Source organism: Leptonychotes weddellii, chromosome 6 (genome assembly GCF_054177405.1).
Source record: "Leptonychotes weddellii isolate Sample4059 chromosome 6, ASM5417740v2, whole genome shotgun sequence".
In the NCBI taxonomy this organism is placed as follows: Eukaryota; Metazoa; Chordata; class Mammalia; order Carnivora; family Phocidae; genus Leptonychotes; species Leptonychotes weddellii.
Window position 1 is genome coordinate 122,671,186 of NC_138374.1, and position 11,807 is coordinate 122,682,992.

Sequence of the window (11,807 nt, forward strand, 5' to 3'; positions counted from 1 at the left end):
GCCTTTTATTACATTAAGGAAGAAAGAGGTCATCCCAGTATTTAGGGGTTAAATATTACATAAAAAAACAATTACTTGAGGAGCTGCAACAATGTATTTTTGTTTTGTGTTTTCTAAATCTCTAATTTTTGTCCTCGGTATTGACTTGTTTTTCTCAGATATGTTGCTAAATGACTACAGCAGTGCTAGTAATCATATCCAGAAATTTAATGTTTCGATGATGAAGAGAGTGCAAATCTTCCTGTGCCTGTGTTTTAAAAGCAATAAACTATTTTGTTGCCTAAAGGGCTTGGTGGGGTGGAGAGGGGAGTTGGAATCAAACTTTACATCTTATCATACTAGATATAAGGTAAATTTTAAACAACTTTACTTGGATATAATGCACATACTGTACACCTCAAACATTGAAGTTATATAACTTTTTTAGTATATTCATTGAGTTGTGAAACTATCACCACAATCAATTTTAGAACATTTCTCTCTCTCCAAAAAGAAATCTTGCTTTTCCACAAGTCACTCCCCAGTTCCTACCAAACCACCCTAGGAAATCACTAATCTACTCTCTCTCTGAATGATTTGCCTACTCTGGACATTTTAAATGAATGGGATCATAGAACATGTGGTCTTTTATGACTAGCTTTTTTTTACACGTATGTATATGTGTTTATATATATATGTTTATAATTTTTATATAATTCCTGATGAATTGACCCATTAGAAATACATCAAGACTGTTTTATAATTATTGCTTTAGATGGTTTTCTCTTAAATCAGATAGTAGAAGTGTTACAAAAGTACTTCTATACTGATTTATTTTTACCTACATAGTTATCTTAATAATGTGGTTTCCAGTTACTGTTCAGTATCCTTTCATTTCAGCCTGAAGGACTCCCTTTAGTATTTCCTGTGGTGAAGGTCTGCTAGAAACAATATATATCAGATTTGTTGTTGTTGTTGTTTTAAATAGGTTTGCTAGATATAGAATTCTTGCTTTAATTCTTTTTCTTTGAAACATTTGGATGACAATACCTTCTTACTGGCAAGGAGCTCTTTGAAGAGATTGTGGCTAGAAAGTGCTACAGTGAAGTTGGTGCTAGCAACTGTATACATCAAATTCTGGAAAGTAGTAGCCACTTCCACCAGCATGACATTGTCCACTAAGATCTGAAGTCTGAGACCTTCTGCTGGCAAGTAGATGCAAGAGTGTCAACACGAATCTGGCTGATTTTGGTCTAGCCATGGAAGTATGAGAACAGCAGGCTTGGTTTAATTTTGATGGCACACCAGGTTATTTGTTCCCTGAGGCCTAGAGGAAAGATCCTTATGGAAAACCTGTGGCTATTTGGGCCTGTGTGTTCATCTTATATATCCTTCTGTTGGGATATCTTCCTTTCTTGGATGAAGATCAGCACAAGCTGTATCAGCAGATCAAGGCTGGAGCCTATGGTTTCCCATCATGAGAGTGGGATACAGTGACTCCTAAAGCAAGAACATAGTTAACCAGAGGCCATAAACCCCACAAAATGCATCGCACCTCACCAGGTTCTCAAGTAGCCACTAGTCTGCAAAAATTCCCCAGTGGCCTCCATGATGCATCATCAAGACAATATGAAGTGTTTGTTCAAGTTCAGTGTCTTGAGAAAACTGAAGGATGTCATGCTCAAGGTGATGCTCTTCTCTAGGAGTTTTTCAGCTGCCAAAAGCATATTGAATAAGCAGTCAGACAGTGGTGTCAAGGACCAGAAACCACCATGGTATATACAGTTTACAGATGGTATGGAGAGCTCCATAGAGAGATGCACCACCACCATGAAAGATGAGGACATCAAAGTGCACAAACAAGAGATCATTAAGATCACCGAACAATGGACTGAGGTTGTTAACAATGGGGTCCTTGAGGCCTACAGGAAGATTTGTGATTTAAGGCTTACTTTTTTTTAGCCCCAGGCCTAGGATAACCTCACAGAGGGGATGAATTTCCCTCAACCAATCCTCTTATTCGAGAATCTCCTACCTCAAAGCAACAAGCCCATTCACACCACCATCCTGGACCCACACATCTACATGATTCATGTATGCAGCTTGCATCTCCTACATCCACCTCACCTGGTATATTGATGGGCAGGGTCAGCCTCTCATCAGCCAGTTGATGACCATGGTCTGGCAATGTTGGGATGGCAAATGGCTCAGTGTCCTCTATCACTGCTATAGTGAGCTCAGCCACAGAGGCATTAGGAGATGCCAGCCAGCCAGACGTCACTGAGCTTACGCAGCCAGTGGTTCTGGAGGACCTGAGGGACAGAGACAGTTCTGTTCATTTGAGGTCTAAAACAAATTACAGAGCAGCGGCAGTCAAGGCATGCCCTTGCATACGGCACTGTCACCTGCCCTTTATGTCTGTGTCTGCTCTACTGAGATGTTTATCACAACTAAGTAAAAAAAAAAGAAAGAAAGAAAGAAAAAAGATTGTTTAAAAAAATGAAATTCATATTTTTAGTTTTCTGAGGAACCTCCACACTAATTTCCACAATGGCTGCACCAGTTTACCTTCCCACCAACAGTGCATGAGGGTTCCCTTTTGTCCACATCCTCACCAGCATTTGTTATTTCATGTCTTTCGATAATAGTCATTCTGAAAGATGTGAAGTGATATCTTACTAATGGTTTTGATGTGCATTTCCCTGATAATGAGTGATGTTGAGCAGATTTTCCCTGATAATGAGTGCCTGTTGGCTGTCTGTATGTCTCCTTTGGAAAAATGTCTAGTCAGATCCTCTGTCCCATTTTTAAATCAGATTGTCTGAGGTATTTTTGTTGTTGTTGCTATTGAGTTGTATGAGTTCTTTATGTATTTTAGATAACAATCCCTTATCACATATGACTTACAAATATTTTCACCCATTCACTACAACGTAAGGAATATAGTCAGGAATATTGTATTAATTTTGTATGGTGACAGATCATAACTTGTCATGGTAATTATTTTGTGATGTATACAAATGTCAAATCACTATCTTGTGCACTTGAAACAAAATTGTATGTCAGTTATGCCTCAATTTTAAAAAGAGAGAGAGAGAGAGAAAATCCAGACCAAAAAAAAAAAATTAGTTTTTGTTTTGTTTTTTTTTTTTAAAGATTTTATTCATTTATTTGAGAGAGAGAATGAGAGAGAGAGAGCACATGAGAGGGGGAAGGGTCAGAGGGAGAAGCAGACCCCCTGCTGAGCAAGGAGCCCGATATGGGACTCGATCCCGGGACTCCAGGATCATGACCTGAGCCGAAGGCAGTCGCTTAACCAACTGAGCCACCCAGGCGCCCAAAAAAATTAGTTTTTAAGGCCATTTGGGGGGGCTTGATCTGGCTCCAAGCAAACTCTTGGAGTTAAAATTCTGACTGGTTGAAGTTGGGATTGTTGCTCTCATGGAGCTACCAGCCTCCTCCTAATTGCTTACTACCGAAATTTCCATTGTTTTCAACAGTGCCCTTAGGCTTAAACTTCCTCATGCTCTCAAAGTGCTTAAACTTCCTCAAATACAGCCGGTTTCCTTGGGGAGAGTTCTTTGTTCTTACTGCCTTCCTCTCCTCCTGTGTAAATCTTGTGCACCAATCCTGTGGAGTTGAGATAAGGGTAGAGACAATGGCTGAATTCTCTTAGAATAAAACCTTTGCTTTACAAACAGGGATCTGGGCAAGGGCAGTAGCTTATGATCTCAGCATGCCCCTACTGGCAAAAAACCTCTATCCTATGAATAATGGTTAAACAGGATGTTAGGGCCGCTGTACCTGGAATAGACCCCCTTTCTTACGAGTTGACGATAGATGGGAGAAGGGAACTTCAGATCTCTTATTGTCTATTATCTGGAATACAGCTCCTAAGACATAGAGCTGGAGAGAAAAAGAATTGCTGATGTCTTGCATCTCCTGGAGAGACTGTAGCCCTAGGCTGTGACCAGAGGAGAGAGAGAGAGCCCTGCAGTCTCGGCCACGCTCACCTGAGTAGGATTCCATCATACTGAGCCACCTGGGTTTGAAGAGCATAGTGGCTCAAGTTCCCACTCTCTTGAGAAAAGCCAAAAGGTAAATCTCAGTAAGTTCCAAGGACTGCTTTTTCTCACTTTTACCTATTTATGAGATTTGACATTAATCCTGGCTTATCCTCACCTGCCATGAGAAGAAATAAAAATATTAAATTAATCACTTCATCAACTCTATGAGCCAAATAACACTTTACATACATTGCAAATTGTTATAAACCAAAACAAGCTTTTAAAGAATATTTATTTTATTAATGAGTTATTTTAAACTGTTTGAATTAGACATAGACCTGACAACTAAACTGAACTATTATTTTTATCTTTAAAAGCACTGTAAGCACTATAAAGAGAACCTCTCTCAGGGCTGGCAAAACTGGGGTAGAGATCAAGAAAAAAGTGGAATATAAGCCAGAATTTAAGGGACTCCAATAAGAGAAGAGAATCTTGAGTGAGTGAATTAATGAACATTTGTGTAAGTGAAAATCTTAAAATTAATAAAGCATGCCAGATATTCTTAGTGACTAGAGGTGCTTTTTTTTTCCCAAGATTTTATTTAAATTCAAGTTAGTTAACATATAGTATAGTATTAGTTTCAGGAGTAGAATTTAGTGATTCATCACTTATATATAACACCCAGTGCTCATCAGAAGTACCCTCCTTAACACCCATCACCCATTTACCCCATCCCCTGCCCACCTCCCCTCCAGGAACCCTCAGTTTGTTCTCTATAGTTGAGTCCCTTATGGTTTGCCTCCTTGTCTGTTTTTATCTTATCTTATTTTTCTTTTCCTTTCCCTATGTTCATCTGTTTTGTTTCTTAAATTCCACATAGGAGTGAAACCATATGGTATTTGTCTTCTCTGGCTGACTTATTTCACTTAGCATAATACACCCTAGCTCCACCCACAACATTGAAAATGGCCAGATTTCATTCTTTTTGATGGCTGAGTGATATTCCATTGTATACATATGACATATCTTCTTCATCTATTCATGAGCCGACAGACTTTTAGGTTCTTTCCATACCTTGGCTATTGCTGATAATTGACTTGAGGTTTTTTGGAAGCAACACTGAAAGATTGTTTTTGAAAGACAAGTTGAATTCAGAATGTGGAAAGTTTGGTCTCTCCTTTAATAAGTAAAAAACTCAACATGTGTTGCTATTGCTGTTGCTTTGTTCTTCTCAGGAGTAGAGGAACCTGATACATTAAGGAAATGTAAGTGAATATTATGAATTATCGATAAAAAAGACTTGGACAGAACCACAAGTTAGGGACTAGTTTCCATTATCTAAGGGTGACTTGATAAGGAGCTAAGCATGGGAAGTAGTTGTGGGAATGGAAAGAAAGGAGTCAGATGCGAAAAAAGTCATGAAGTCGGGACCAGCAGGCCTTCAGAAGGGAGCAAGAAGCATCAACTATAAACAATGCTCTGCAAAATAAGATAGGAAAAAAATAGAAAGTGTTTAATCATGGGGATTTTAGATCTATGCATATTATGCACAATAGGTAATACTCTGCACTACAAAAGATCTAAAATCTAAAGTAATAAGCAGAGAATGTGGTATATTATATCCAGATATAATAAAACTTCATAGCCTCAAGTGTGTGCTGTGAAATTTCCTTTATAAAACATTAATTATATGAATGTGTCACATTAAGCAGTTCTTGGAAAGAATTCTTATGTTCCACTCAGAAAGCTGGATTGATTTTTCTACTCATGAACAGTGCAAATTTAGTTAAAATATTGCTTCTTTAGGATTTTACTTTCATGTGTAAGCAATTATTTAATATTGGCTGTCAATTCAGGTAACAATTATTTCCAATGGGCAATCTGTTCTTAAGATATATGGAACCGATTAGAAAATCCCTGTAGGTTGAATATTTAATTATAAACAGTCTAATTAACTTAATTTCTCCTAATACTGTAGTCTTAAATTTGTAGAAGTCAGAAAGATACACTATCCCATTCAGGACACATGATTTATCAAAATTGCTCAGTGTGGAAAAAAAAATATTAGAATTCTCCACATTCTGGAAGTTTATACATTTGGCAAAATATAATAGTTCTTGTGACTTATGACTTGAAATTTATTAATTTTCATTACTAGAACTAATTATGACCATATCTACTTACTATTTCCCTCATTAAAAAGCTCCAGTGCACGTCATCAGTTAATTAATGACTCATTGCTCTCACTATCTTCTTTGCTGTGTTATATTAACTTCATGAGTAGTGAAGGGTTTAAGTATTTAGACAATTTTGATTACTACTATTTGTAAGGGAAAAGCAACCAAAATTGTAAAAAAGTGATCTGCATCACATGCAGGTTTTCTCAAGATTGAAGCTTACATTTTGGAAGTATTTTTTAAGGGAATAAAGTTTTCAATTTATTTAAAAGCATATAAATAAAAATCAGGAACTTGAAAGGGCCCACGTGAGTGAGAGGTCACAAAACATATGCAACATGATAAATCTGCTTCTAAGGAATACAGTTGTCACTATGATATTTAAAAGGTAAGACGAATCAATTTCAGTGAAAGGCTTTCTAATGTGGCATACTAAGAAAAGTAGATGAACTAAAGACGTCTTGTTTATTGTCTTAATAAAGCCTGTGGCTAGAAAGTGGTATATCTCTGCTCTTTAATTTTGTATTACCAAGTTAGCTTTCAGAATGTTTACCAAAATTTAAAACTTCTCTTCCTTAATATCTTGAGCATAATGTTGTAGCTAATAATACACCAATGGCATATCAATACATATTCTGGAAGGAAGAGAACAACCTTGACAAAACAAAAGCAGATATCAGCATTACTGGAGAACTATTTGCAACACTTGAATTTGGCAAAAAGCAAATATTAAAAACATATAAAGAATTCCTACAAAGCAACAAGAAAAAAGACACATACCAGTGGAAACATGAAAAAAGTAACCAAAATATACCAGTAAATATTCAAATGATACCAACTTCATTAATCATCAGAGAAAAACAATCTGAACTACAATGTTATATGACTAGACCATCATCAGAATAAGGAAAAAGAAGATAGACAATACTAAGTTTTGACTGGGATGTAGAATAGCAAGAGCTACCATACACTGCTGTGAGTGAGAATATGTACATCTTTTATACTATACTAAATCTCAATGAGCACCTACCCTATTACTCGTGATTCCATTCCTTGGTGTGTACTCAACAGAAATACAAATATCTGTTCTCCAAATTACATGCACTAGAATGTCATAGTAGTGTTATTCATAGTATAGCAAAACTCTAAAATTCTAATGTCTATCATCATTAGAAAGATAAGTAAATTATGGAATACTTGTGTAATCAAATATTATACAGAGCAAAATAAATTAGGTAATACTTATACAACATGGATATGCTCACAAATATAACTTTAAGGGAAAGGAACCAGACAGAAAAGAATACATACTGAATGATGACATTTCTTTTTTTTTTTCTTCCAAATTTTTGTTTAAATTCTAGTTAGTTAACACACAGTGCAATATTGGTTTCAGGAGTATAATTCAGTGATTCATCACTTACATACAACACCCAGTGCTCATCATGACAAGTACCCTTCTTAAAACCCATCACCATTTAGCCCATCCCCCACCTACCCACCCCCCATCAACCCTCAGATTGTTCTCTATCATTAAGAGTCTTTTATGGTTTGCCTCCCCTCTCTCTTTCTCTTTTTTCCCTTTCCACACATTCATCTGTTTTGTTTCCTAAATTCCACATGTGAATGAAATCATATGGTATTTGTCTTTTCTGACTGACTTATTTTGCTTAGCATAATACACTCTAGCTCCATCCACATCGTTGCAAATGGAAAATTTCATTCTTTTTATGGCTGAGTAATATTCCACTGTGTGTGTGTGTGTGTGTGTGTGTGTATACCACATCTTTATCCATTCATCAGTCAATGTACACTGGACTCCAATGTACACTGGACTCCAATGTACACTGGACTCAATAGTTTGGCTATTGTTTTTAATGCTATTATAAACATTATGGTGCATGTACCCCTTTAAATCCATATTTTTGTATCCTTTGGGTAAATACCTAGTAATGCAATTGCTGGGTCATAGGGTAGTTCTATTTTTAACTTTTTGGGGAATCTCCATACTGTTTTTCAGAGTGGCTGCATTTCAAAAGCCAACAAAACTATTCTTTAGAAATTAATATTGTGTTTCCCTTTATAGAAGAGGGAGGTAGCATGAGAAGTCTTCTGAAGTGCAGGAAAGTCCCTTACCTGATCTCTTGGTTATCACAAAGTTACCTTTTTGGTCATTTATTTATGCTTTTATTCACTTTTTTTCACTGTATGCTAAACTAAACAATAGAAATTTTTTTTAAAAATCCTCAGGAAGGAGAGGAAGGAAAGAAAAGATTCAGAAATTGTAACCTTTAGTTGTTTTGCTTTTTTTTTTCCATTTGATCATGAAAGACTAAAAGGATGTTTGCACTAATAGCAACGGGACATTTAGAAAGATTATTATTTTATGGTCATGTTCAAATCAGTGTGTATAAAATATGAAGCTTACTACTGTATAAATGGATATTTCAAAGAACTTACTTGAACTCAGAAATTCCTTAGAATGGAAATAATTTATAAGTGTCAACTATTGTGTGTGGATTTGTTTTGTTTTGGCTCATCATCCACAAAAGTCGTCAGAGTGTTTGAAATGGAGCTACAATATCGGCGTTTAAACTACACACGTTTCGCTTTCTTTGTATCTGTGAAAAAGAAGAGATTTTTGAAAGAGAAAATGAAGAAAGAGCTTTAAAACATGAGTTTCTCTAGAAGAAATGTGGCCTAAGCAACAATTTAGTTTAAAGTTATTGTTTCTTTCTTATGATCATAAGAAAAACATAAAACCAGGCCATAGTATGTTAACAAATCCTAGAAAATGGCCTTATAATTTGGGTTTATCTTTTGTTTGAACTAGCTAATCTTATAAACAGTGTTCAAAATATGGATGCTTGATGCATTAGAAGTAGTTTAAGAAGCCGAAATATGCATGACAGTCATCTTGAGTTTTTTTAAGGTTAAATTTTATTGACAAAAATATTTATCATCTTAAAAATGTGACAGTGAATCTTACAGTAAAATTATAATAAAATAATAGGATAATATATAGCTTTCTATTTAAAGATTGGCTAAATATTGTGGTCTCCATATGCGTAGGAATAAAAAAGATTATTAAAAAATTAAATACTTTACATATTGTTTTCTGATTAGATAACCATACTGTCCTAATTGACAGTATGACAATAGTAAGACCATATCCCTAAGAAAATACTATAAGGAATAAAGAATAATAATTAACTGAAATATCTGTCTCACTAAAATTTCTTGCTGATTGAAATTGAACTTGGAGAATTAGTGGATTACTAGAAAATATGATGATGATAAGGGAAAAATTAGTTTAGTAAATAATTAAAATAATATAGAAATAATACTTGACCAAGTGTAGAAAAAAATGCCTTGTGTATTTTTTAATGCTTTAGTATAATAAATGGACTTTTGTGAAAAACTAAAAGGTATAAAGAAAACAAAAATGTATATGAATAAGAAACAGTTAAATATTTCTTACCCACACACATACACACATAGAACATATTGGCCACTTCCATCAGTAGGGATTCAGAGCTTTGTGTTGTCATGAAGCTGCTGGTAGACCTAAAATGCCCATTTTCATGATCAACACCATTCAAACCCCAGGGAAAATCTTCACATCACTTGCCTTATAATCTTGATATGGAAGACAGACAGCATGGTCCAAATATCCAGTCTTCTGGGGTTTTGCTGCAGCTGAGAATGGAGAACACTGCTTCCTAAAGTGGAGAGGATTTGATCATCAAAAGCACTAAGATTAAACAAAAGAAAAAGGAAAAAAGAATTGAATTGTCATATCCTTTCATTGGAATCAACGAACAACTTGAATATATTGTCTCTGCTTGATGCCAAATGTCAAAGTTCTATGCCTATTTATCCTTCAGTCAATGGTTATTGAAATACTCACAACTTAGTGTGGTAACTAATTGCCCATAGCAGCAAGGAAATACTTCAATATTAACCATACATTATTACTCTCAAATTTGGATATAAATATCTATACATAATTAGTAAAGATGATATGAATTATTCAGATTAGAAACTAGATTTCCAAATAATTTTAATATGATGTTCAAATATTATACAACAACTCAGGTATATTTAAATAAGTTTGATACATATTAGTTATAATTTGTATTTTACCTATCAATTTTAATGCATAATTAGAATACATTTGGAGAAAAATATTTTTGTAAACATGTTTGAAGTATATAGTTAAGGTTTTGACTTTTTAGCATTAACTTTATATTTTTTCATGAAAATATTTTTATATTTTGTATACTTAGAATTACATTACAATTTAAACTTCTATATCAATACTATCAACAGATTGTATAGAACTACAATTAGAACAACATAACTAATGGATTTTCTGACATATAGGAAAAATAAATTTTATGGAATAAGTAACAAGTATTTACGTATTGTGTATACTCTTATTTTTATTAGTAGTACAAACATTGCTTGTATATAAATGGACCACCCAGAAGTATGCAATATTAGTTTTATTCATTTGATATTTTGCAGACTTCCTGTTTCCCAAAACTATAGCTTTAATCATATTTGTCCATTTTGCTGGAATATTTGTCCATTTTGCTGGAATATTTGTCATAATATTAGCTTTACTTATAACTTTAAATTTCTTAGACATATGATATGTTAGCCCCATTTGTATTCTTGCAGCAACCCAACAAATGTTAGAGGTGTAACTTATTAGTGGTTCTGGAAGAAGTTAATGGATGTCTGTTGATCTGTGATTCTACATGGAAATAAACAATCTTCACAGTTACAGGGGAGATGGATGGATAGAGAGATACAAATAAATGAAAGCAAAAGAAGTTTTAGTACTGAAGAATGGAAATGAAGAAAAGGACAGAAAAGGAATAGATGAAGCAAAATAAGAGGCTAAGTTACCACCTCTATGTAGATTCCGTCTGGAGTTTTCAAAGAATACAGCAGTGTGATTTTAAGTACTTACTGAGCATTTACTACAGGATAAAGATAGGTGCTCAAAGCCACATTCTTTACTAAAAGATAGGGTTAGAATTCAAACCATAGTTTCTATGGTTTCAAACCGTACTTTCGCCACTGTATTCCATTTTATGACTCAAGTGATTATTGTTAGGGAAAAAATAGTTTAGCTATAGTGTATTTCTCAGTTATCTATATGAAAAATTTTGTGTTTTCTAAAGGCATAAAGACAATGTTTTTTATATATGAACGAATGCTTTTATTTTTGGAATCCAAGTCAGTCAGATTAAAACATAATTCTATAGTACCCATCAGAGTTAGCTGACTACTATATTTAGTAACTTAGTATAAGTAGTTGTAGAAGTAATCTAGATGCAGGATTTATTTTTTTTATTTTAATAAAAGAGAAAAAAGAACAGAAATCACCCTTGATAGATATTAGGTAACCCAAATCTATATTCACACCTTTGCAAATACGTTGGCATTGTGACCATTTGCAAATATAAACTCATCAGTATTCACATAGAATGATTTTTATTGTAAATATCTGCAAAGATTATATGAAAATTATTGATTTCTTTCACCTTTTGGGTCAATAAAAATAACAGTGTGACAGTAAGATTATAGATCTAGATATATTTCTTTTTTAGAGAGCACTAACATAAAGATA

The 11,807-nt window shown here is 34.3% G+C and overlaps 1 pseudogene; it reads left to right on the forward strand.

The window, feature by feature from the left end:
* Window positions 1–1,032: 1,032 nt before the first annotated feature.
* Window positions 1,033–2,263, forward strand: LOC102746323 (calcium/calmodulin-dependent protein kinase type II subunit gamma-like; annotated as a pseudogene).
* Window positions 2,264–11,807: the final 9,544 nt, after the last annotated feature.